This window comes from Eubalaena glacialis, chromosome 7, assembly GCF_028564815.1.
Source record: "Eubalaena glacialis isolate mEubGla1 chromosome 7, mEubGla1.1.hap2.+ XY, whole genome shotgun sequence".
Lineage (NCBI taxonomy): Eukaryota > Metazoa > Chordata > Mammalia > Artiodactyla > Balaenidae > Eubalaena > Eubalaena glacialis.
Window position 1 is genome coordinate 107,873,291 of NC_083722.1, and position 27,089 is coordinate 107,900,379.

Consider the following 27,089-nt stretch of genomic DNA (forward strand, 5'->3'; position numbering starts at 1 on the left):
ACTAGCCTGTATTTGGGAAGAAAAAATATCCCATCTTTGTTACAGCCTCTTAATTTTCTCAGCCATACATAAGGTTTGATTTTGTTGATTTCTTGGGGCCTGTGCACTCTTTGATCTTTAGCATACACCAACAACCAAGCTTTTTTTTAACAGTGGTTTCCAGAGCTATTTTATTTTCAAGCCCCCCCTTTTAAGTCTTTTTCTAAAAAATATGTATATCTATTATGGGTTTTTTTCCCCTAAAATTAAATAACCTCAGGATAGAGTTGTCTTCTAACTCTTGACAGAATACTGAACTTATAACCATAAATAGCTGATGGAGAAGCACATGAAGGTAAACTTCTACTACAAATGGTCATTATGAGACCTTGATGTAATTTGTGATAATAATTTTTAAAATAACAAGAGCTTTAAAATAGCAAATGAGTAGAGGTTTCCCAAAATCCTTGTCAGACCTCTGAGTGAACGCTGTAAAAGATATATATATATATACACAAACACACACATACACAGCAATATATATATGTGTGTGTGTGTGTATACAATACACATACACAGAGCAATATCCTTTGAATTAATTAATTTTTCCTTTTTTCTGTTGCATTGTTCTAGAAATCCCAAAGGGAATATTAAGTAGTTTTGCCTTTGACCCAGATTACAGGTTACATTTTTCTTGTCACTTTCTTTGGAACTTCTTTTGAGAAATTTGTATCAGTCTGATGTCTTTGGAATAGTCTTTATCTAAATGAAAACAAAGTTTTAAAAGCTTTTTAGAAACTTTATATCAGGGATACTAAGTAATATTTCTCTCTTCTTTCTCCTCCCCCCCACCCTGCCCTGCCCCTATCATTTCTTATGATTTAATTCTCAATACAGCTCAAGGCAAACCTCAGCTAACAAAACTCAGTTTATGGCTCTCAGAATTTGTGGGTAACACAAACTTGGTGATGATACCCCCCCAGAGCAAATCTACTGAGAAGAAGCTCCTTTTTAATGAAGACTTACTTCTTCAACAAGAATCTATTGAGCTCCTACTTTGTGCCAAGAGCTGTTTTAGAGAAGGAGGATAAAGCAATGAACAAGACAGACAAATACATCCCTCCTGATGTTCATGAGTATTGTTATCTAGATTTAACAAGGATGTTAATGGGAGAGATGGTGACTAAGAGGAGGCAATAGCCTAATCCCTGCCTTGTGACCAGGCAGCGTTGCCAGGCCAGCCTGGCAACGTGGAGCCAGGTGGCTGTCTTTCAGTTATGTGTGAAGTAGGGAAAAACCTGTGTCCTTGAATATTTTTCCTAAATCTCTTATTATTACGTATTTTAGGTTATATGTATGTAGTATGTATCACATATAATGTATAATGCATTTACTATATTACTTTATTTCTCAGTAGTAAAGTTTATTAGCAAAAGATGTAGGAATACATCTTTTGTTAATAAGCTATTAACTATTCTTGAAAATCCAAATGATAGGGTACTTACTCACTTTGCAGAAGGGTTATTTATTTTATAATATTCTCAAAATGGATATATTTAAGTGGTTAACTATCCAAGTGAATATAGTTCATAACTTTATTTACAAAAAAAGTTATTTACACCTAACAAAAATGTAAAACAAATTTCACTGGGACTATCCCTTTAAAATGAAAAAAAACACAACTTTTTTCCCCGGGGAAATAAAGTTAGCTACTTACCTTTAAAAGCATATTTAGAACTTTTACATATTTGGAATATAATATTTGAGTAAAGGGAGACCCAGATCTTATTTCAAATGACCATCCTTTGGTCAATTTAAGTATTATAGCTATATCCAACTTCTATATTCACAATCCAGTTGTCTGACTACCATTTCAGTTGTTTTTAAATTCACAGAAAATATATTACTGACCACTTAGAGATAAATCCCGAACAACATGAAACTTTTGGGAAAAAATGATAAGGAAAATAGGTTTTGAAGGAATTTATATGAAGTTTAAAAGAATTAATTTTTCATATACAGACATGGAATATTAGAGTGCATCTCAATGCAGATGTAACCAAAACCTTCAAATTTTACAGATTTGACCACGGTTTATTCAAAATCCATAAACATTTATCAAATGACTGCTTGCTTTTCAGCACCAAATATCCTTATATAGGAAACAAAATCTGCCCACCTGGTGACATGGCCTTAGAGATGGTGGGACAGGTGCTTTCCAGACCGGGTAGGGGAACCAGCAGCTAGCACTAGGCAGGCAAATAACCACACAGTGAAAGCTGAGAAAATAATTAAGTGATGGAACACAGCATATTGGCATGATTGTGTCTTTAGGCCATATCACGATTCATGTGTATTTGTTTTTTTGTTTGTTTTTTAATAAAGTGCAGCCATTCTGCCCATCCCCAACAGATGGTGATGCCTTTTTAAAAAATATTTATTTATTTTCTTTTTCTTTTTTTTTTTTTTTGGCTGTGTTGGGTCTTAGTTGCGGCACGCGAGCTCTTCGCTAAGGCGTGCGGGATCTTTCATTGCAGCACAGGCTCTTTGCTGTGGTGCTCAGGCTTCTCTCTAGTTGTGGTGTGCGGGTTTTCTCTCTCTAGTTGTGATGCGCAGGCTCCAGGGCGCGTGGGCTCTGTAGTTTTTGGCACACAGGCTTAGTTGCCCCGCGGCATGTGGGATCTTAGTTCCCTGACCAGGGGTCAAACCCGCGTCCCCTCCATTGGAAGGCAGATTCTTTACCACTGGACCACCAGGGAAGTCCCAATTCATGTGTATTTGACCATGCCTGCTAGAATAATCTCCAATCCTCACAAAATACAGCGCATATACACAATTATTTTGTTCTTATTATGCATGTTAAGCTTTAAATATCAGGTTGATTTCCTTTGTCATACAACATGTATGTGAAATATTTACCCTGGCCACCAGCTATTGAACTCAGAAAATGCAAACTAACTTTAATCTTAAATAAAGTAAAACAATTAGAAGGGAGATCTACTCTGAAATGTAATTTTATGCGTTCCAGATTCTATATTACACATTGTATTTGCTGATTGTTTGCTGTCAGGTCTTATAAGTTTTATGTGCAAGTTCTGTGTACCAAACAAAATTGTGAATTCCTAGATAGTAGGAATGAATGTTGTAATTCTTCTTATTCCACTTACATATATATGCCCTGCATACCTTCCCTAATTCACAGCCTACAGTACAGGGGACTTGGGCGCATTATCAGTACTTTATAAGTACTTTAAACTTGGTTGGATATTGAGGACAACTTTGTGCTTTTTCAATGTGGGATTCTCAGTGCTACTGTTTTCTACATGTTTAGGGAATTCCCTAAATTACTCTCTAAAATGTTTATTTCTATTTTATTTAACATTTTTTGTAACACATAATGATATGAAATTAATGGCAGAAGAAATTTCCATTTTGCTCTCCTAAAGCGGGCAAAATGGGATATGAAAGGGAAAAAAATGTTAATTATAGCCTTCAGCATTCTAGGTTGGATCTTTTACTTGTTCTGTTCAGAAGAACAGGTTTTAAATGGCCTAAGGGCCAGAGCACTGTTTTATTTTCTTGCTTGGAGGCTTCCAGTGGCAACTGTAACAAATTCTGTTTAGTACTACAGCTGGAGAAAAGTTCATAAGGATGTGTGATACAAAATGTTACTTAGACTTGTTACTCATGCACAAAATAAAACCGGTTCCCTTTCAAACTTTTTGTCAATTGTTAGATAAAACACTACATAGTTTTAACCTATTCATTTGTTTTTAATATATAAAATAATTATACGCTTAGCGATTTCACGTATGAATCACAAGTATTATCACCATAATTGTTTAACAGTTAATCTCCTTTTACAAGGTAGGTACGCATTTATGAGCCACTTCAACTCAAAAATACCAGACAAAGGAACTGATTTACATATAAAAGCAAAGCAAATAGATGAACCTTTTTTTATGTGGCCTTGTGACATCTCTGCATGCCCACTTTTCTCGGTAGACCTTCATCTGTGCTTGTAGAACAAAGGTAGGAGTCTCTTAGCAAGAGATCAACGCAGGGAATTTGCACCCTCTCCACCCTTGGGCACCCTGCCATCATCTTCCTGCAGCCACACCTGTTCATCTCCTACCAGAGCAAAGAGGTGACCCGTACCTATACGTACAACACTGAGAAGCACAGTGGCAGGGAGGAGACCATGATAGAAGGAAGGATAAGAACTGACATGGGTTTGAAGCTCTCTCTCGCTGATGATCAAGACTTCACTTTCCTTAACTTGCTCCTCATTCATAAACAGCCGGACACGATGAGTTGCATACAGGTTCAGTAGTTTCTAGGCACAAAGGGAGACAGCACAGCTCCTAGAACTAGGAGTTTATAATCTACATGAATCAAAAAGGGGTAACGTTGAAGCAGTTAACCAAAAATTCAAAGCACCATGTGATTAAAGACTAAACTAAAGAAGGCAGAAAACAAGCACTACGAAAATTCAGAAAATGGCGAGATCAGTGTGGAGTGGAGGATAAATCCAGGAAAAGCCTGTAGAGGGTATGGGGGTTGAACTAGACATCAAAAGTTGAGGGATTGACAGGGTAACCTTAAGAAAAATGACTTTAAAAATATACAGGGAAAGAAACAGAAAGGAATCCAAGTACGATTCTGTTAATATGAAATACCCAGACTAGGCAGATCCGTAGATATAGAAAGCAAATTGGTGGTTGCCAGGGCGTGGGGACGGGGGGCAGGGGGAGTGACTGCTCGATGGGTGCAGGATTTCCTTTTGAGGTGATGAAATGTTTTTGAGCTTGATAGAGTTGACGGTTGCACAGCTTTAAGAATGTACTAAATATCATTGAATCACACACTTTAAAATAGTTAATTTTGAGTATGTGAATTTTACCTAAAAGCAAAAAAAGTTCAGGGCTTGCGATGGCCTAAGAGGAGGGGGAAAGAATTTCCAGTGTAAGAAAACGGAGCCTGGACTAGTTAATAAGCGTATGTTGGGGGGTCATTTTGCAGAGATCATCCCATTGGAAGTGGGTAGTATGTCTGTGTGAGGAGTGAGAAACGTGACTGGAGATGTAGATTTTAGGTCAGATGAGAATAGGTCTGGAATGTAGGCAAAGGAGTGTGGGTTTTATCTTGTAAGGAGTGTTGAGATTCCAGGTCTTGAGGAGAAGAGTGAGATGATTTAATCAGAAGATTAATTTGGCAGTAGTGTGCAGGGCAAGCAGCTAGGAGGCTATCGCAAAATCTGGACGTAACATGAAGAGGGCCTGTCGGAACAGAGAGAGAGAAAATGAGAGGGATGTTGTGAAGCAGTGAGTGGCCTCTGAGGACAGTTTATGCACTGATGCTTCTCCACACACTCCTAGTTACTGACTTGGCACGAGGTAAGTGCAGATTTGAGGATAAGCATTAACAAATGTTTATATTAGAAAACAAACTTACGGTTACCAAAGGGGAAAGGGGGGGGGGATAAATTAGGACTTTGGGATTACTAGATACAAACTACTGTATATAAAATAGATAACCAACAAGGACCTACTGTATAGCACAGGGAACTATATTCAGTATCTTGTAATAACCTATAATGGAAAAGAATCTGAAAAAGAATATATTTATGTATAACTGAATCACTTTTCAGGTGTACATACCTGAAACTAACACAGCACTGTAAATCAACTATACTTCAATTAAAAAAAAAGAAATGAAAAACATCATTAATGGAAAAAAAAGTTTATATTGTCATGACATTTAGGCACATGGTTTTACATTTTATAAAAGTATCCACAACAGATTGAAAAAAAAAAAATGCCTTCATCCCAGTAGAACTCCACTACCCTAAAGGACAAATGGACTGGACTTACTGACTGGGTCCTATAGGGCAGTCATCAGCCATTTACTCATTTTTATGGCTCATTTTTATGGTACTTTACTCTGTGCCACGTGTCGTGCTGGTCCCGGACAAGAGCAGTGACAAGGCAGACTGGTCCCTTCCCTTATGGAGCTCCTGGGTCATAGACAGCCCTTGTCAAAGGATTGCTAGAAATTAAAGGGAGGCATACATGAGCTCAGTGTACAGAACAAAAGAGACACGTACCACAGTGTTCATTCCAGCACTATTTACAATAGCCAGGACATGGAAGCAACCTAAGTGTCCATCGACAGGTGAATGGTTAAGGAAAGAATTCTAATGACTACAGTTGTCCAACGGTGGGGAAGGCTGCCTTGTGAGGAAGTGCATGCTTTTGTCAGTAGAGATTCATGCAGAATCTGAATGGCCATCTGTTAAGAAGTCTTGTTTGATAGAAGAAATGAATTAGGGAGCTTATAAAGTCCCTTTCAACTTTAAGGTGATTTCTTGTTCTACAACATTAACTTAGAGAACATATTTCTTTCTCTTTTTTTAAATGGAAGTATAGTTGATTTACAATATTGTGTGTTTCAGGTGTACAGCGTAGTGATTCAGCATTTTTGCGGATTACATTCCTATTTCTTTCTTAATTGACTATATTGGAACACCAATGTATACTACCATTTTCATCATACGGGTAACTACATTTCCCTAAATTTGAATGCAAATTTGATTTTTAAACATATCTGTGCAGTTAGTTCCACAGTTCTTTTTAAAGAAAGTACTGTTCTCTAATGCCTTCTCAGCGTTCATTTATTTCCAATTGTCATATTTGTAGTAAGTTCCTCTTCCATGTGATGTTTTTCACAAGCAACGTGAATTTCTGCAGAAGTGAGTTACGTAAATCACAGGCTGCTGACGTGATTCTAAATCATTTGTTCAATGTAACGCCAAGGTTGAACAAGACCAGGCATGGCTACCCATTTGGGGAATGTCTTTGGGATTCCATTTTGATGTGGGTGAAATGTTCAAATAACTTTTATTATTCAACTTATTTCACTTAGTTATTACAGGCTTCAAACAGTAATTGTGAACATTTTAGCAGCTAAAATCATCACAGATTAATTGTACTTGGGACGATCCAGAGAACTAGACTCCTATAGGAGTGATAGCCTTACCATATTTGGGGGGAAATGCTGGAATGCTTTTAACTTCAATAAGGGACATGATTTTCATAAGGATTGGTTTAGTGCCGATGGTATCTGGTGAAGAAAGACGTTAGCTGCAGAAGAAAAAATTCATTTCACTTCAAGCCTAGTAAACAGTTTTGTTAAAATAGCCCATTTTCATTGTGTATTATTGAAACAGCTGATATTTTTCATTATAATCTATGTAACATTTAAAACTGTTCCTAGAACAGTGCCTGGCATATAGTAGGTACTCAATAAATATATATTTTTAAATTAAGTAATTTATTTAAGTTTTGGCTGCATTGGGTCTTCGTTGCTGCCGGCAGGCTCTCTCTAGTAGGGGCGAGCGGGGGCTACTCTTCGTTGCGGTGCGTGGGCTTCTCACTGCGGTGGCTTCTCTTGTTGTGGAGCACGGGCTCTAGGAGCGCAGGCTTCAGTAGTTGTGGCACGTGGGCTCAGTAGTTGTGGCTCGCAGGCTCTAGAGCACAGGATCAGTAGTTGCGGCGCACGGGCTTAGTTGCTCCGCCGCATGTGGGATCTTCCTGGGCCAGGGCTCGAACCCGTATACCCTGCATTGGCAGGTGGATTCTTAACCACTGTGCCACCAGGGAAGTCCCAATAAATATTTACTGAATATTGTTCATCGAACGTGGGGTGATGGTGGACAAAGCATTTCACATGGGAAACTACTATTAGCACAGGCACAGAAGTAGGGAAAATGTGAGTTTAGAGAAAAACAGTTTCCTGAAGGCAACATCCTTATGTAATTACCAATGTGAACATTTTTTGGCTCAATAATTGTGGTGGCTTCTTAATTTCTGCACAATATTTAAAACACCAGTGATGACTTTCTGATGCTTGTATCCACAGTAAGCCGCTGAGCTAAAACAGGAAACGTCATTTCCTCTGACTCTGGTTTCTGAGCCTCTCCTCTCCCGTCTTCTTCCTCCTTGCTCCCTCCTGCCTCCCTCTGCCCCTCAATTCTTGCTCCAGCTCTGTTTTTATTCCCTCTTGTTCCCACCTTTTTTTTTCCTTTTTCATTCTTGGTGTTTCCCATATTCTGTCTCTTTTTTTTCCTTCTTTTTCTGCCTCTGTTTCTCTCCCTCTGATTGCCCTCTTCCTTTTCCAGTTTCCCAATTCCTAATATCTCTTTTTTTGGTTTGGTCTCTAACTATAGTATGGAAATGAAATGTATTTTTATCTACTAATCAAATAAGAAAGTAGGGATTTTTTTCTTTATTGAGGTATAATTGACATAAAATTGTAAAGTATTTAAAATATACATTGTGGTGGCTTGAAATACATATGCAGTGTGAAAGGCTTCCCTCCATTTGCTAATTAACATCCATCACCTTGCAAATCTCTCTCTCTCCCTCCTTTTGTTTGGTGAGAACATTTAAGTTCTACTCCCTTACCAAATTTTGATTATACAATACAGTGTTATCAACTATAGTCACCATGTTGTACATTAGCGATTTTTTACTCTGAATGTAACATGAGCAAAATGCTTATGTTGCTATTTCAGAGACAAAATAAAATTGATTATCACTTATAAATGGATTTCAACTGATTTTTTAAAAAATTAGTGAATCACTAATCCTCAAATTTGGAGAAGGGGATCAATAGACCTTAATTCATAAATTTTAGTAAAGCACAGTAGCTTGTTGAAATAATTCCTATTCGTCTTTAACAGCCTTAGTTCCTCTTTTTTTCCACCTGGTAGATATATCAGATATAGCATATGGATCCTTTAACACCATCTAATTTTTTTTTTTACATCTTTATTTACACAGTTACACAAGAGCTGGAATGTTAGTCTGTTTTGTTCATTCTTTATCCCCAGTGCTTAGAACACTGCTAACAAATATCAGAAGCTCAACAAATAATTGTTGCCTTTTTTTAAAAATAAATTTTTTTTTTTTTTTGGCTTTGTTGGGTCTTTGTTGCTGCACACAGGCTTTCTCTAATTGCGGCGAGCGGGGGCTACTTCGTTGCAGTGAGCGGGCTTCTTATTGCAGTGGCTTCTCTCGTTGCGGAGCACAGGCTCTAGGTGTGCGGGCTTCAGTAGTTGTGGCATGTGGGCTCAGTAGTTGTGGCTCGCGGGCTCTAGAGCGCAGGCTTAGTAGTTGTGGTGCACGGGTTTAGTTGCTCCGCGGCATGTGGGATCTTTCTGGACCAGGGCTCGAACCCATGTCCCCTGCATTGGCAGGCGGATTCTTAACCACTGCACCACCAGGGAAGCCCCATAATTGTTTCTTTTAAATTTCAAATCTACCATTTCATTCGACTTCCTAATCCTAAATAGGTATCATGACTTTTTGGAGTAATATTACTCATTAGGATAACTTAGTTTATGATTGATTTATAAATGTAACCGTAGGATTTTATGTTTAGAGAATGCTTTATTCCAGTTCAGTTTACACTTCAGTCTACCCCACAGTTTAAATCCTCAGCTAAACTGTCATTTACCCATCCTTTTAAAGGACTCTTCCTTGATTATCTCAAGCACCAATAAAGTAGCCTAGCAATTGATAGTCATAGTTAATATTTACTGAGCACTTATTCTATATCAGGCTCTATTTTAAGCACATTGTGTACATTATCTCGTTTTATTCTTCCAACAAACTGTAAAAGGTATACACTATTATCTCTATTTTGCAGATGAAGAAACAAACACAGAGAGGTAAAAATAACCTGCCAGGTGATAAAACTAAGATTTGAACTCAAGCAGCCTGAACCCAGCCACCCTGTCTTGCACACTTTAGCAAGAGTCTAATTTTCCAGTATATAACTTGCCAGAGAATGAGATAACTATACCGCATACTACCAGCACCATTCCACACTTAACAATTATATCTACACAAGTGTAACCGTATTCAGATGTAACCATGGATTAGATCCAAGCTTTTAGTTGTTCTGGTTCACTGCAAATCCGTTTATGTGTCATGTAAGTGGTAAGTAACTTGAAGGTACTTATTCTTGTTACTTGTGACAAGGTAAGTTAGATCACCAAATCTTTACTTTATATTCAATTCAGTAACTCCACTGTCACTTAAAACCGACCACCCTGGGGAGATTCTTTATTTTCATTTTTGTCTTTCTCTTAAATTCCTCTTAATTCAAATGAAGTCATTTTATTTTGTTACCTCAGGATATAGACGTCAATTTAATAGCCAATTTTGTATGAATCTTGTAAAAATTTAGGGAAGGATGTGATTGGCTCATCCTGACTCTGGCTTCTAAGGGAATCAATCAGCAATTTGCGGGGGCAGTGGGAGACCCATGTATTTAGTTCAATGGGATAAAAATTAGTCATTTGGGAACGTTCATATACTTTCACCTTCCCCCAATGCACCAAAGAGAATTTTCATTTGACAGTACAAAACCCCTTTCCCCTACCCTTAGAAAAGTTGATTTTACAAGGTCAGTTCCTAGATTTTTGTGCTGAAGTATTGGAGAATGAGAAGAAAGGGTCTGGACATGAAAAGCTGGAGGAAATTTAAGTTGCCCTATGTCATAAAGTGCTGGGAAAGAGATGAAGGAGAGATTATGACATTACTGGGCTGAGAATGGAGAAAGTGTTGAGTTGGGAGGGCTTTTGCTGAAGGTGACACTTTGGAAAGTGTGGGGTGTGAAGAAGTCGAAGGGAAGGGAAAAAGGGATGTGAGAAGGGTTGCCTGTGGTTATGAACTGAGCCTCCTTGAATGTACTTTGCGAGGCTGGAGTAGAGAATCGAACACCTTTTCATCTAGCAGGGAGCGAGGAGTGGTCCAATATGTGTTGGATTGTGTGTCTTTAATTCTTCAGAGGGAGGAGATGGGTATTTAGGAATTGTTGAGTTTGAGGTTCCTGAAGAAACTCAGGGAGAGGTGTTCCCAAAAAATTGGAAATACAGATTTAGAAGTCTTGAGAGGAGACGTGGTTAGAGATGAAGATTTGGAAGCTGTAAGCAAGTAGATATGTTTATGGGTAAGAGTGAGGCCAAGAAGGAACTTGCAGAGCACATAGGATAGAAGAACTCAGGAGGAAGAGGTACCAAGAAAAAGGACTAACATAGTAGTCATAGGGTTAGGATAAGAATTCAGAGTAACTGATCACTAGGCAGCAAAGGGAGGAGACAGTTCCAAGAGTAGAGGATACACAGAATATCAAATGGTGCAGAGGTAGAGACGACGGTGCTGGAGCCAGCTCAGACTGGCTTGTGAAGTCAATTGTTAAATTTTTAGGATTTTTGTGAGCCGACTGTTAATCCACAGCCATTGTTAAAAGTTAGATTGTATATACGAGCAGTGAAACAAGTTATGATAAAAACAGAGGTAGTAACCACACCAACTGCATTGCTTCCTGATGATTTTACATCGATGCGGTGTTGGTGTAGATTGCATCTGTGAGGTGGGGGTACCATGTAATATGCTGCTGCTGCCCCAGCTCTGCCCGACTCTGCTGTCATGTTGATGGCCCTAAGTCAGTCACCGTGGGAGTATTTACACCACAGAAATTAGCAAACACTACAAACCAGAGCATTTTTCCTGCAAGGAGAGCCAGTTGTTAAACACTTACCAGCACACCATTGGGCAAATAGAATGAAAATCAAGAAAAGTCTAATGGATTTAGCAAGAAGGAGACCACTTGTCACTTTTGCTTGAGTTTCAGGAGAAAGGTGGGTGGCAAAAGCCACAGTGAAGTGGGTTAAGGAGTGAAATAACGGGAAGTGAGAAAAGAAATGCTCAAATAAGTTTGAGAACTAATGAGTTAAACAGCTAAGCAGATTGTTATTGTTGATACTGTTTTGTTCTAATTGTGGGGCTTACTGAGCATATACAATGCTAATGTACTTTACTAACCTCCAAATGTGAACAACATGTGCAAATTCATCTTGTGGTGGAAGCTTTTCCATTGGAAAATCTTAAAGAATCTAGTTATCTATAGAACATATTTTGGGAGATGCTGCTATAATATTTCACAATTAAGATGATATTGGTTGTTAAGTTTGAGATTAATATTCTTGTTATTAAAGTTTCTTAGTTCTTTAAGGAAATATTTTCAAGAATGAATGTTGAATTTTATTGAGTATTTTCTTTTGTATTTTTTGAAATAGTCATGTGGTTTCTTTTAAAATTCAACCTAGTGCTGGAACACATTATTTTAATACGTATTCCAATATTAAATCTTCTTTGTCTTTCTGAGATAAATCCAACTTTATTTATGGTGGTTTATTCTTTTAGTATACTATTGCATTTGTTCATTAGCATTTTATTTTTACTTGTAAGTCAATATTAATAAGTGAGGTTGGTATTTTTCTTGTGAGGTTTTTTTGTTTCTTGTTAGGTATTTTTCTTGTTAGGTTACCTTGTTAACTATTTTGTCTTATTAGGTTTTGAAAAATTAATTTGGTCACTCTGGTTTTTTTTCCTACTCAGAAACAGTTTATGTGGCAAGAAACTTATTTCTTCCTTGAACATTTGAAAAAAAATGTATCTATAAAATTATCTAGCCCCAGAGCTTCTTGGGGAAGCAATTCTTTGATAAGTTTTCAGTCGTTTTCATTTTTAATTATTTTCCTATTTCTTAAGTCAACTTTTACCATTTATATACCATTTCAGACAAATATAGTAGGTTTCCCTTTGGCTTGCATTATCATCTACTTAGATTCTGGTAAAAAGCCTATCTCAGATATTAAAAAGCTGGATGAGTAGAACAGACCCTGTGTAGTGTGGGTTTTGTTGAAATGTGAGGGGCTTGTCTGCTCTCTTCACAGTGTGGTTCTCTGGCTTATATTAATGAGTAGAAGGATTTATAAACTAATGAATATAAACCAGTCTGTATTTAACTGACCAGATGGGGAACATGAAAGAACTATAATACTTGATATATACTTCCCCCAGAATGGATCTTGTTTCTGCCCTACTTATTATATTTTATGCCTGCAAACTGTACCTTCTATGGTACAATGCAGTTTTGAATGGATACAGAAAGGAGATTACTGATTTTACAGGGGGAGGGGGTTTTGGGAAAGGTTATAGATTCTGTCTGCCTTTGAAAATCACAGAAACTAGTCCAGTTTTCTGTTTGATCCAACTCTTAGGGCTACAAGCTAGGAATACATAGCAGTTTCCAGAAATCTTAACTTTATCTTGTCTCTTTCTTGCTGTCTATTTCTTAATGAATTCATATGTATTTCAAAGAGAAATTGGAATGAGTGTCAAGAAAAGCTAGTATGACTTAATCTTACCCTGGAGTCAACATTATTTAATTTTTCAGATAGAGATTTTGCTCAAATTTTTCTTTATTAATACTCTTTCCTTTTGTTTTCACATATTTAAGCACTTTTTTGTTGACTTAAAGGTGAAAAAAGTCTAAATAGTAATCCATTATAAAGTTGTTTCTCATGCGCTACGCATGTTATATGTAATGGACAGGTTTGATGTGGGTACTCCTTCCATTTTTGACTAACAAATGAAAGAGTGTTTGTTTCACATGGAGAGTAAACTGCTGTGATACAGATGAGCAGTCAAAAAGCAAAGCAGACAGGTCTAAAACCCTGACAAGCTAGGTCTTTCTATAGAAGAATATGCCCCATTATGAAAACAAAATTGTTACCATATTGTTGATAGTGAGTTCATTAGGAGGTTTTCAGTTTCCAAACAGCAGTACTAAACAATGTGAGTGAAACAAAGAATCAAACAAAATACATTGGCTGTAGTTTATATTCTTTCGAAGTAGAAATTACAAAATGGGAAAACATTTTATATTCATGATCCACTATGTTACCCATGCATTGGGTAATAGAATAGGTTTTGCAAATTCCAAGTGGAAAGGTGCAGCATTAAAAAAAAAAAAAATTAGAATTTTGGGTAGGTTAGACTGTGCAGAATGTTGGGTCTGGATGTTGGGACTTTGAAGGCCCTGATGATAAGGCTTTGGCACTGGGTACTGTTTTGTCTTTACGGATTGTACAGCTATTCTAGGATCCCTGAGCCCTTTGTAAGAGCCAAGGATACACATCCTTAGACCTTTGGCACAGTTACTCAGATAATCTGCTCTCTGCATCTTCCTTTAAAAATCTGGTCCACGTGAAATGTGCTGTATCTACTGTCCCTAAATGGTTGTGATGCTTTTACCTTAGGCTTAACAGCCATATGCCCTCTAGAATGAGCTTATATTTTCATAAATGTAATCTTCGCTGTATATAAATTTTATCAGTCATCTATCTCTTGACATTACTAACCCTTTTAAAATCTAGTTTTTCTTAAGTCTGCCCAACGTAGGTGTCTTTATTAATTTGACAAAAAAGATGGATGAGACAAAGGACCTTGACTCATGATCAGTGACAGAACAGGAGAGTAGGCAAAATGAATCTAATCCATGTCTCTTTAGGAAGATTCTGCAGCCCTGAATGATTTACAAGTCAGTCTGTTGGTTGCTTCTAGAGAATACAAAGCATTCTAAGCTCAGAGAAAGCGAACAGTCATGATGAAATCCAACAGAGAAAATACATTCATTTGTGCTTGTATATTTTGGTGTCCTAGGTTGTCTAAGAATTTTGAATATGTGGGTATATTAAAAATCTTTTTTCTTTTTAATTGTTCAGATTTGAAAGAAGCCAACTCTAAGCCACAGACAAACAAGAAGGCCATTTCCTTAAGCAAGAGTTACCCTTTAACGGTAGGTAAACTCAGAATTTATTTTACTAACTTTGTATTTAGAAGGGTCTTTTTTAAAGAACATGCAAATGCTTCATAGTATTTTATTGTAAAATTTCTTAGAGAGCTTTTATTTTGACTATCAGAATACTTTCTACTGTATAATTTACCAGTCAGTGGAAGGAAAGCACAGTAACGTATTTGTCTAAGACAAAACGAAGATAGACAAAACAAAACAAACCTAGAGGTTGAGAAATAACACAAATCCTTAGAAACAAGTCTCAGTACAAGTACATTATATTAGGTTCATGTGTTACTTGTAATTGAATTGAGAGAAAAATTAAAATATCTTTCCTGATTCTCTGTAGGCCATGCAACTATGATTCCAGGTCACAAAGAAGAAAGTAGCTTAATTTATCCAATGCCCATGCCTATATATTTTATTTGGGGAATTAAAATCCAGTACTATAGTTATTTATTTTATTGTTCAAATTATTCCAGCTCCCAATGGCCAAAGCTGGAATAATTTGATAAATATAAATAATTTGATAAATATAAATATATATATATATCAAATATATTTGATAAATATAAATAAAATTTTTTAAAACCATAGCACTGGATTACAACCCCCAAAATGAAATATATATATATACATGATTCCATACTGATATAAATAAATGACCGAATGAATAAATTGAAGGAGGAGAACTTTTCCTTACAGAAGAATTTAAATGAGTAAATGTTAAAGGAATAAGGGAAATGGAAAATTGCCACCAGAGAACCTCAGCAGCAGTTACTGCTACAGGCAGGGCCCACTGATGAATACTCAAATTAGAAGGTGAAAGGTGGAGCAGAATATGGACAGAACCTCAAAGTATCTCCCTTTAAATATTTATTAATTACGAAGAGAAAAGTAGTAACTTTAAGCAGAAGAATCCTGGCAGACACCACTTTAACCAAGTGATCCAGGTTAATAGGTTAATATCTACAGTAATAAGACATATTGAGCTTATATACCCCCAAAAAGGGCACATCAGGTCTTCAGTATTCTTCCCCAAAATTCATAACGACAGTTGGATCATGAGAAAATGTTAGGCAAATCTAAATAGAGAGACATTCTACAAAATACCTCACCAGCATTCTTCAACAGCGTCAAGGGCATGGAAGACAAGAAAAATCTGGGGAACTATACATTAAATATGTGCACTTTTCTGTATGTCAACTATACCTCAATAAAGCCACTTAAAAAAAAAAAAAAGGAAAAGAAAAGACTGCGGAACTGGAGGAAATAAGGAGCAGTGGCAACAAAATGCAATGTGGGATCCTGGATTGGGTCCTGGAACTGAGAAAGGGCATGAGTGGAAAAACTGGTGAAATCCAGATAAAGCCGTTTATAGTAGTGTGCCAATTTTCATTTATTAGTTTTCCTCATTGGGCTGTGGTTGTAAAATGTTAATAGTAGGAAGCCCGGTGAAAGTGACGTGGGAATTGTCTCGAGTATCTTTGCAACTTTTCTGTAAACCTCAAATTATTTCAAGATGAAAAGTTCTTTTAAAGTTACATTGGAGTCACTCATGTTGCAACTAATCATTCTTGTTAGACTTTTACTGATTTTTTAGAGTGAAGTTTCTGTTTGTTTGACAACCTTAGAACATTCTTCTCATCAAGGATACTCCTTGAGCTGTTTCTTAATCCTGTCCATACACAGAGCCATCCTCACCTCCACAGGTTTGCTCTCCACTTAGTTCTCCAGCCACTTACTTCCAGCCCCTAGAAAACCTGTGAGTGGGGGAAAAAAAACCCACAAGGCTCCGAGTCCTCACAAACCACCTCTGAGCAAAATGTTTAGTTGGTGACGGTCAGGGTATGATTTCAGTGTTCAAACCAAGTCTTTAGATTTCATTAATGATCTCTTGGTCCACCAGTCTTCTTTACCCAGGACAACATTTGAACAAGCACTTAGAATTAGTAGCCTTGTATTTGAATGGTGAAGATGAGAGAAGATCATGCTGTTTTTAGGTAAAATGTCTGGGAATTCTGTGAATATAAGCAGTACTAAGGGAACTTTGATTCTTAAAGGAAATCAATAGCTGTATAAAGTTTGCTTTGAAAATCAGTTTAACTTTAAAAAAAATAGATAAATCAAAAGACCAAACTCTTGAAAGACCAAGTAAGGGGCAAGTATGTACTCTGGCGTCTGGAAATGAGTGTTTCGTCTGAATTCAAGCGTTTGGGCATGAAAAACAAAATGCTAAGTATTAAGAGTTCTTCCCTGAAGGGTTTTTGCCGGCAACTCTCTTATGTGTTCAACGAATTTTGGAAACTACACTAGTTCACACACTTTAGGCGAAACAAGAAAAAACAGAAGTGGCATCTAAAATAGTCAAATTCATAGAGACAGCAAGTAGGGTGGTGGTGACCAGGAGCTGGGAGGAGCGGGGGGTGGGGAGTTAGTGTTTCAAGGGAACGTAGTTTCCATTTGGGCAGATGAAAAAGTTCTGGATGGTAGTGATGGATGCACAGCAGTCTGAATGTACTTAATGCCACAGAACTGTACATTTTAAAATGCTTAAAATGGTCAATTTTTATGTAATATATCTTTTACCACAATTTTAAGAAGTGAAAAAGAAATAGAAGTCTTCAGCAGTTCCACTCCACTGCTTTCCAGGGTGCCCAGCTATGAGGAGAATCTCTGCTTGGGGGGCATTTCTCCTTAGGAGGAATCTTTTTTAAAAATCTAAAGATGATTTCCTGTACATCATTTACCAACTGGCAGTTTAAATGGCCCCTATATCATAAATTGTGCAAGTAGAAAGGAACCTGGTACACAGGAAACAGTAGAGCTGGGTGGTTGGGAGAGTTGCTTGTGGGTTAATTTATAACTAAGACAAATGAATCTATAAAAAGAAGAAAAGCCCCATAAGAAATATGTTAACTGATGGTAAGGGAGAAAAAAAGGGTTTAGATAAAAGATATCTGAACTTGTTTGGTCCCAATGATTTTATGGCTGAGGAATTCAATTATAGGTGTACTGGGTGGAGCAAATCACAATTCTGTAAATTGCTAATAGGACACGACGATCTTTATCGTTTTCTGTATGTGCTCGCATGCAGAGTTCAGGCCTGCCCTCTGTAAATAAACTCTCTGCTTAGCTATGCTGCTGTGTATGAATTCAGGGCTGCAGGACTGGAACATAGATAGGGTTCTAAAATCTGAAAGGTGGGGAGGTGGTACAAACAGAAATAAGATTAGGCACTAGGACAGATAAATGACTTTGGCTTTTGAATTTGGGCCCTTGGGTTTGTTTCATTTTACATTAAATTCCTTTAAGACGTTTTTGTTACTGAAAAGCTGTGAAAATATCTTTTAAAATAAAAAGACCACACTTAATCACACATAAACTACTATTCTAACTTCTGCATAGTTTCTTTCAGTTCTGGTTGACATGTATACATTTTTTAATTACTAACGGTTACGGTATATGTAGCATTTCTGCTGCTTTCGCTGTTAGATTACATGTCTTTCTTCCTTTTCACCTGGCTTTCAGGTGTCATAATGGCAACACAGTAGTCCGTATTAGTGATATCACAGAATTTACTAAGCCAGTTTTCAGGTGGCTTCTAATTTTTTATTACTATACAATTACTGTTTATTCTTACACAGTTACATATAGTGAATATCTTCATGCACATATTTCACTTTTTAAAAAATCATTTTCTTCAGACAAATTGCTTTAAGAGGAGTTTCTATGTTAAAGGGTTTGAGCAACTATATTGCTCCTGCATTATTCATTTTTATGACATTTCACATTGCTCTGAGGATATATTAGTAGCAAAATGAACAAAAACATATTTCCAAAGCATATGTTTAAATGATTTCTGTTCATTTAAATCTATTATCATTTAGCTCTGGCTCTGTGTGTTTGACAGCGGAATGAGGGTGGAGAGTGAGGAGTTTTCACCAGTTGTTTAGAGATTAGCATAATATGGGGTTTGGGGTAGTTTTTGGTTTTTTGGATTGTGATGGGGGTGTTGTTCATGTTTTGGGTTAGGATAAAACTAACTTGGTTGCAGTGAAATTGCAGATGATTTCTTGAGGCTATACCAAATTTAAATCGAATTTAAAACCTGTGCTGCAGCTCCCTATGGCCTTTAAGGCTGCATGTTGCTAGTTGTTGTAGAGGAATGATTACTTGCAAAAATGAAGGTTTAACAAAGTAGCACATCCAGAGAGAAGGATACAAATCAATTTTGTTAAAGGATTTATTTCAATCAAATATTTTTAATTTGTGGTTTAAATATTTGAGGTGAATAGTAATTTTAGAATAAAGATACAATGATAAGAGAAAATTTTAAAATGCAAAATCATATGGTTAAAGTGTACAATGAATAGAAAAAAGATTATGGGTGTTTGTTTTTCCTTTTTATTCTGAACGTTCATTTGGGGGTTAAGTGTTATAGTTAATGACATGAAATAGAGATTACAGCTTTTAACTACAATGCAGTGTATTGTATTTTTTAATATCAAATAAGCAACGTAATAACAACAATAAAGAATATTTTAAACAAAAAAATTATCTATAGTCTTAACATCCTTATTGAAACTATTTTAATTTCTACAAGTTGCCTTCCAGTTCTTAATACATATGCATAGATTTTTAAATATGTGTATGTGGTATTTGAGAAAGTAAATACACTGCTATCCCTGACCCTCACTGTCTGTAAAACTAAGGGATTGTGATAAATGATTTCTAAATTATCTTTTCATTCAAAAACAATATTTTAAAACCTAGCTGTGTCTAAACTGTATAATAAATATCTTCTGGAAAAACATGTAAGTTGATCACAATGAGTACTATCTTTACTTAAAAACATGAGTCACTGTTATAAAATGTAGAGGGTTAATTCCTAAAAATTAAGCTTAAAAGAACTTCTATGACATCAACAGTTTGTTAAACTGAAGAATGCATGGTGGGGGAGGGGTTTGATTATTTGAGACTCTTGAGTAATAATTTCAATAAAGCAGTGTTTGTTCTCAAGTAGTAATTTTAATAAAACCTACTGTACAAATGTCTGATAGAAGAGGATACAAAAAATTACTTTTGGCGATTACTTGATTTTCATTTATAACCACACTTTCATTCTCATAAGAGAAAAAAATTTTTTAATCTTTTTCTAATTTCTTAATTTTAATGTTTTCATGAACTAACAGTGTGTAAAATTATTGATTTTGGCAGGAAAAATGTACATCTTCCTATTCTCTCCTTCGATGATTTTGTTTACCTTTTTAAAAAAAATTGCCAATAAGCTCTGCAGTCCTAGCTGTAGTATGCTTGATTCTTTGGATACTCCCAGTAACTCATATGTTACCAATAATGTTCATAAATTCTGCCACAGTATCATATAGTAAGAGCTCAAACATTGGAGGCCACTAGTATTCCATGGACCATAATGTGAAGCAACTGTGATCTCTGTGTTATTCTAGTTGTTGTTTTGATTTTTTTTTTCTTCACACTTATGAACTCCTTGTCCTTCAGTCCAGATCCTGTGATCTGAAATCATTTAAATTATTAAAAGCTTGATATTTTTAACCTTTTATACTCCCAGTAGACAGGACATAGGAAATTTAGTGACGTAAACATCTTTAATAATCTTTAAAAGTCATAAGACTTGGTAGCTGGGACAAACAATTAGGTATAAATTTCAGGGAAATACCATAATGGCATGACTTGTTTTCTTTTGTTAGCAAGCCACTTGGCTTTCCTCTCAAACTCAAGGAATAAGTCGTGTGGCCCCCTTTTATGATTTCAGTTTCATCTGCATCACAGAAATATATGTTTCCCTGAGTTTACTCACTATAATTTGTGATTGCTATTTTTCTTATCTGCGAAGGAAGTACAACAGTTCCCACTGGGGAAATACCATGTTAAGTTGATCCTAAAATAAGAAATCTAAGGGAAAGGTCACATCCTAATAACTTGTGCAAATCTAAATTCCCATGGAGCTTTAAAATTATTTTGTAGCAGTAGAGTATTAACAATGTGTTGTTGAACTTCTTCCAGATAGCGTCATAAAATTGAGAGCACTTTTGTGTACAGAAATAACCACTGAAGAATAAGTACAATTGACAAGACCTAATTTTTTTTAGTAATCCATTTTGAATATCCAGAGAAATCTAGCATGAATAATAAACCACAAAATGCTTTTTGTTACTTTCACTGAAAATATAAGGAGTATTATTTAGGAAGTATTATAATAATTATATACAAACAGAGAAAGTGATTTTACCAGCCCTGACCTCCCGTTATACTTTGGAAGAACCCTAAGTATGTAATTCTAGAGAGAGTTGCTGCTTCCAGGACACCTGAAAGTTGACACCTGAACATCAGGACACCTGGGTTGTAGTCTGTCCTTTTCTGTTAATTGCCAATCGCTTAAATATTCTGGACCTCAATTTCCTTACCTGTTAAGAATTGATTGTGAGGATCAAGTAAGATTAAATATATACAGTGCTTAGAAAATTTTTACAGCACTATATATCTTTAAGATATTACTATAATCATTGCCTTTAGTTTTCATCTTTTCCAAATGAGGAAATAAAATGCTTATCTGTGTGATATGGCATATGTTCAAAGAATCTCTGCAACTCTTCAATATCTCTGTAATATCTTTGTTCAGGAAAGGCATTAAGCTCTTTCATGGTGCTAATTCATTTTTAAAATTTTATTTTATGCACCTACATGAAAAGGGTGAAATGTAACAGATCTGTACCCTACCCCACATTCACCAGAAAAAGTGCTTATTGGAAGCAGTCCCACAAAGTAGACTAACTTCCTTTAAGTTCACATCCTTTTAAGAACTGGGATGAGCGGTGGCTGGAATGTGATGAGGTGACTTGACTTTCACCCTAAGTGATGAGTGAAAGTTAACAATGTTGCCAACTTGTGTTCTCAATATGTGGAGTAACTATTCTCATCCTTTCATCCATCAGACTTTGGAATAATAGTAATAGCAACAGCAAGTAAGAGTCCAAGGAGAATAAATTCTTTGAACACTTCTGCTCCCTGCTGTAGTGGGGAACAAAATCTTTATGTGTGAACCTACTGATTGCTGCTATTATAAATTTGTTTTTCCAACTTTTTAATTTCCATCGATGTTGTCTTAGTTCAGATTTTCCTTATTCCTCACCTGAGTTATTGCAAATTGTCTCTCCAACTCAATGCACCATTTCCATTTCATCCTCCAAGTAGACAGAGTTCTTTCTCAAACACTGTGTTTGCATTTCACCCCCCTTCCTTCCTGGGAGCATTACAGACTTCGTGGTCTACCTCAACCTACCCCCTCGGTCTCATTGCCTCCATTTGCGTCATGGATATTAGGGCTCGGCCACTCCAGATGGCTCATCAGTGTTCCTCTCACAGCACTGAGTTCATGCCTGGAATGTACCAATTATCGTATTGGATTATTGTTGGTTTTGTAGTTAGTTTTATGGAGTGAGCTGCTTTTTTTTTTTTTTTTTAATAATCTCTTAATTTAGTCTTATTTTTTTTAATATAAATTTATTTATTTTATTTATTTATTTTTGGCTGTGTTGGGTCTTCATTGCTGTGCGCGGCATTTCTCTAGTTGTGGTGAGTGGGGGCTACTCTTTGTGGTGCGTGAGCTTCTCATTGCGGTGGCTCCTCTTGTTGCGGAACACGGGCTCTAGGCATGTGGGCTTCAGTAGTTGTGGCACGCAGGCTCAGTAGTTGTGGCTCTTGGGCTCTAGAGCGCAGGCTCAGTACTTGTGGAGCACGGGCTTAGTTGCTCTGCGGCATGTGGGATCTTCCCAGACCAGGGCTCGAACCCCTGTCCCCTGCATTGGCAGGCGGATTCTTAACCACTGCGCCACCAAGGAAGTCCCTGTAGTGAGCTTCTTGAAGACAGAGACTATCTTCTGGGTGTCCCTAGCACTTAAAACAGTTCCTAGCAAGGAATATGCAAGTGTTACAATTATAATGTAATTAAAATTAAATGATTAAGATATACTTTTATGTCTGCTAATTAAGCATAATACTATTAGCATTCTTGCCTAAATGTTATTTTAAAATTTACCAATGAGAGATGCAAAACATGATGCAAAATTGAATAAAGAAAATTCTGTGATATAATATGTATTTTACAATTTTGTAGATTTAACTTCTGCATAGGTGGGGGCTGCCGCTGCTTCTCCTCTCCGTCCTCCCCCTTCTCCTCCTCCTCCTCCTCCTCCTCCTCCTCCTTCTTCAACTTCTCCTCCTTTCATTTTTTAATTTTTTTGCAGATGTTGAAAATGAGTCCATAAAAGCACATAGATACCTTATCAGCTACTTTTTGCCTGTATAATTCAGGGATGAGGAATGTTCAGCTCACAGACTTGTTATGGCCTTTCAATCTTCTATAGCATTTGAAGCAGGGCTGCTAAGTCAGGTAAAGGGCTACAACAGTTATTCGTACGGAGGTTTTATTGTTGTTGCTGTTCCTATTTGTATATGTTGTTTATTAAACAAGTATTTCCAAGCTACTTTCTATATCCAGCCCTGTTCTAGACAAAGTGGAATTAGGCCATTCCTCCCTCACAGTCTCTTTTCAAGGGCAATACCAACACAGACCACATGAAAGAATTAAATCACAGAGCTGGGTGATGTGTGTTTGAGGGAAAACATATAGTGCAAGTTCATAGAAGACAACACATCTGCAGAGCTGGAGTAGTCAGTGGTTGTTTCACGAAGTGCTTGCAGCTGAGCTGAACGCCGAACGTGTGGATGCGGAAACATGAGAAGGAAGAGCTGGAAATTTTAAACATGAGGAGCATCATGGGGCAGGAATTTCAGGATGTCAGGGGCACACTGTACTCTAGAATCAGTGGGAGGTTCACGTAAGAGGGGAAAAGGGCTGAGCTTGGCAGGATACAAAGGCTAGAGCGAGGAACTTGAACTTCGTCTAGGAGGCATTGGGGAACTTGAAGATTTGGGGAGAGGGAAGTGGTGTGACAGAAGCTCCGTTTGGAAGGGACAAGTGAAAGAGATATTTTGATAATGTAAGATTTGGTGAGTGAATAAAAAAGAGGATGAAAGAAAAGAGTCAAAAATGAACTCTGGGCTGATCTATAGAGAGGTGGAAGAAATATGGGAGAGGGACTCTGTTTGGGGGAAGAAAGATGAGGTTGATTTCAGACTTGCTGAATTTGAAGTGAAGGTGGAGTATCTCAGTAAGCCCTAGAGAGAGGTGAAGATTCGGGACTGAACCTCGTTTCGGAGGCCAGAACGAGACACGTTGTTTTGGGTGTCATGAGCGTAGAGTGAAGAATGCTTCTCAAGAAGCAGCACACAGGTCAAGTTTAAAAGGGGAAGATGAGAGTGGCAAGAGTAGATAGGGTCATCACTGCCAAACAAGGAGAGCTTGAAGAAGAGGAAAAGAACACAACCCTTAGTGCCTCCTACGGACCTGGCATTGTGTGAGCAACTTCAGGTATACAATCTTATTTCATCCTCATAGCAACCCTGTCACATAGGAATTATGATTACCCCCATTTTACAGATGAATAAAGTGAAGTTTAGCAGGTGAAATAACGTGTCTAAGGGCATACTGCCAGTGCCAGGAGAAATATAATTTAAACTGAGATCCTTCTGACTCCCAAGCTCACATTTTTTTTTACTGAAATATTGTAAAATGACAGTGAACTGTCAAGAAGAATGAAAAAAAGGAGTAATGCCATTAACAGCTGCAAGGAGGAGATCATTGTTTAAGATTATAGCTTAAGAACAGTGGGAGGAATGGGTATTTGGGGAGGTTAGAAGGTAATAGGTGGTGTATGAATGGAGGGAGCGATTTTAGGCCACTGAGGACTGGGGCAGCCAATAGGACAGCTCTCCTAGAAAAGCTGAATCAAGGAAGGGAGGGAAGAGTGCAAATCATTGGAGAAGGAGGAGGTAGTACAGGGCTGAGGGCTCACAAAAGACATTAAGAAGAGGCAGACCCTGTGAGAAAAGACTGCTTCCACTAAGTTTGGAGGTTAGTGTCACAGTGGAGACCAGAGGGAGGGTAAAGGAAAAAGGTATCAGATAAAGATTTTTTTTTTTTTAATTTCCTTATTTTTTCCTATTTATTTATTTAATTTTTTGGCCGTGCCACACGGCATGTGGGATCTTAGTTCTCCCATCAGGGATCAGGGATCGAACCCAGGCCCTCTGAGTTGGGAGTGCGGAGTCTTAACCACTGGACCACCAGGGAAGTCCCCTATTTAGTTAGTTATTTATTAAAGAATATTTTTAAAATTTAATTTATTTTATTTATTTATTTTTGGCTGTGTTGGGTCTTCGTTGCTGTGCGCGGGCTTTCTCCAGATGCAGCGAGCGGGGGCTACTTTTCATTGCTGCGCATGGGCTTCTCACTGCCGTGGCTTCTCTTATTGCGGAGCATGGGCTCTAAGCACGCGGGCTTCAGTAGTTGTGGCACGCGGGCTCAGTAGTTGTGGCTTGCGGGCTCTAGAGCACAGGCTCAGTAGTTGTGGCGCACGGGCTTAGTTGCTCCACGGCATGTGGGATCTTCCCGGACCAGGGCTCAAAGCTGTGTCCCCTGCATTGGCAGGCGGATTCTTAACCACTGCGCCACCAGGGAAGCCCAGTTATTTATCTTTAATTGAAGTGTAGTTGATTTACAATGTTGTGTTGGTTTTAGGTGTACAGCAAAGTGATTCAGTTATACATATATATATTCCTTTTCAGATTCTTTTCCCTTATAGGTTATTACAAAATACTGAGTATAGTTCCCTGTGCTATACAGTGGGTCCTTGTTGGTTATCTATTTTGTATATAGTAGTGTGTATATGTTAATCCCAAACTCTTAATTTATCCCTCCCCACCCCCGCCTTTCCCCTTTGGTAACCATAAGTTTGTTTTCTAAAACATAGATTTTTTTAAAGCACTAGTTGTAATGATACCTCCAAAGTTATAACTTACTTGGAAAAAAGCACATAAAAATAGACATGGTGGATACGTGACCTTAATCAATCACTTCCCCTCTTCTGGCCTCAGTTTTCCCTTACGTTGACAGATTAGGATAGAGAAGACAAATGGGTCTCTAAGGACCCTTCCAATACTTAATTTTCTAAGCATTGTGGAAAGCGGCAGCCTTGATCTGTTCACAGAGAGGGCAATCATATAGCTTTATATATCAAAGGAACTTGTAGGAATAACTAAAGTTAGAGATACAAAGGAAATGTTTAGAAATTTAAGTCCTCAATTCAAAATTTCTGCCTGTATCCCTTTTCCCCCTTATTAAAAGTTATTAGAATGTCAGTGTGTTATTAACTGTAAACTCTTGAAGGCAAGGACCTCTATCCTATTGTCTGATATGTCCTCAGCATTGAGCATAATGCTTGATACATAATAACAACTCAATAAATACATATTAAATGAATGAAAGTTGAATTACAAAATAAAGTGTTGCCACTAAATAGGCTTCCTGTGCTTTTTCTCCCCTTTGGTCTCCCTTCTCCTCCATGACAATTCAGGGGTGTGTTAATTATGTCAAGATAGTCACTTTTCAATGTATCTGTATCATTTTGTTTTTTTCATTTGGTTACTATGTTGGTTTTTTGTAGAAAGGGAACTGTACTTGGTGAATTGACTGACAGTTAATGGAAGTCTTAGCGTTTTTCAAAATGATCTTTTGTAGAAACTTACAAATTAATTAGTAATCTAGTTTCCCATCTTTTGTCAGTTTAAATTTTACCAAGAATATTGCCTTCATTAAAAGGAATCGTGTTCTGTATTATGGAGGGAAAATGATTTAAAGAAAAACAGAAATCTATTCCTGAACATATTTAGTGATGCTGGTGTAAGAAAAAAAAAAAAAGCCACAAGAAATCATCCCAAATTAGTAATGCTTCCCATCTTAAACACATGATTTCAGTTGTCCATAGCTAGCTAAAGGTTACAAAATGTCACCATAATACCCTTTACTTCCTTATGAGTTCTTGCTCCCCCCCCCGACTCCCAAATACGGTAGATGGAGTTGTAAAAACCCTGAAGTATGACAATATAGTTTATTACACTTTTAGCTAGAAGTATTCTGCCAAAATGAGCTGAGAAATAGAAGAAATGGATTTAAATTTACAGCAGTCCAGTGAGACAGAATATACTTTTTCCAGACCACTCAACCAGCAAGCCAGTTTGTAACTTTAATGCTTCGTACATTGGAAAAGTTGCAGCTGTAACAAAATCAACAGAAATATCTCTGGCTAATGTACTTCAATGCGAAGATTGACTGCAGGAATATTTTTCCAAATGCATACTTTTATAGACTTTATACTACTTTCCAGAATATTATCAGTTTTACTTAGTACTACTTTGGGAATTACTGATTCTTATCTCTCTGGTAGGAATTAAAACCA

At 37.1% G+C, this 27,089-nt stretch overlaps 1 protein-coding gene across 4 annotated transcripts in view; it reads left to right on the plus strand.

Moving 5' to 3' along the window:
* The window catches only part of PPARG (peroxisome proliferator activated receptor gamma), a 128,028-nt gene that overhangs the window by 9,349 nt on the left and 91,590 nt on the right, over positions 1–27,089 (plus strand). For all 4 annotated transcript variants that reach the window (XM_061197280.1, XM_061197281.1, XM_061197282.1 and 1 more), the window contains exon 2: positions 14,621–14,694. The gene's annotated coding sequence lies outside the window, so the exon portion shown is untranslated. The remainder of the gene's footprint in view (positions 1–14,620; positions 14,695–27,089) is intronic.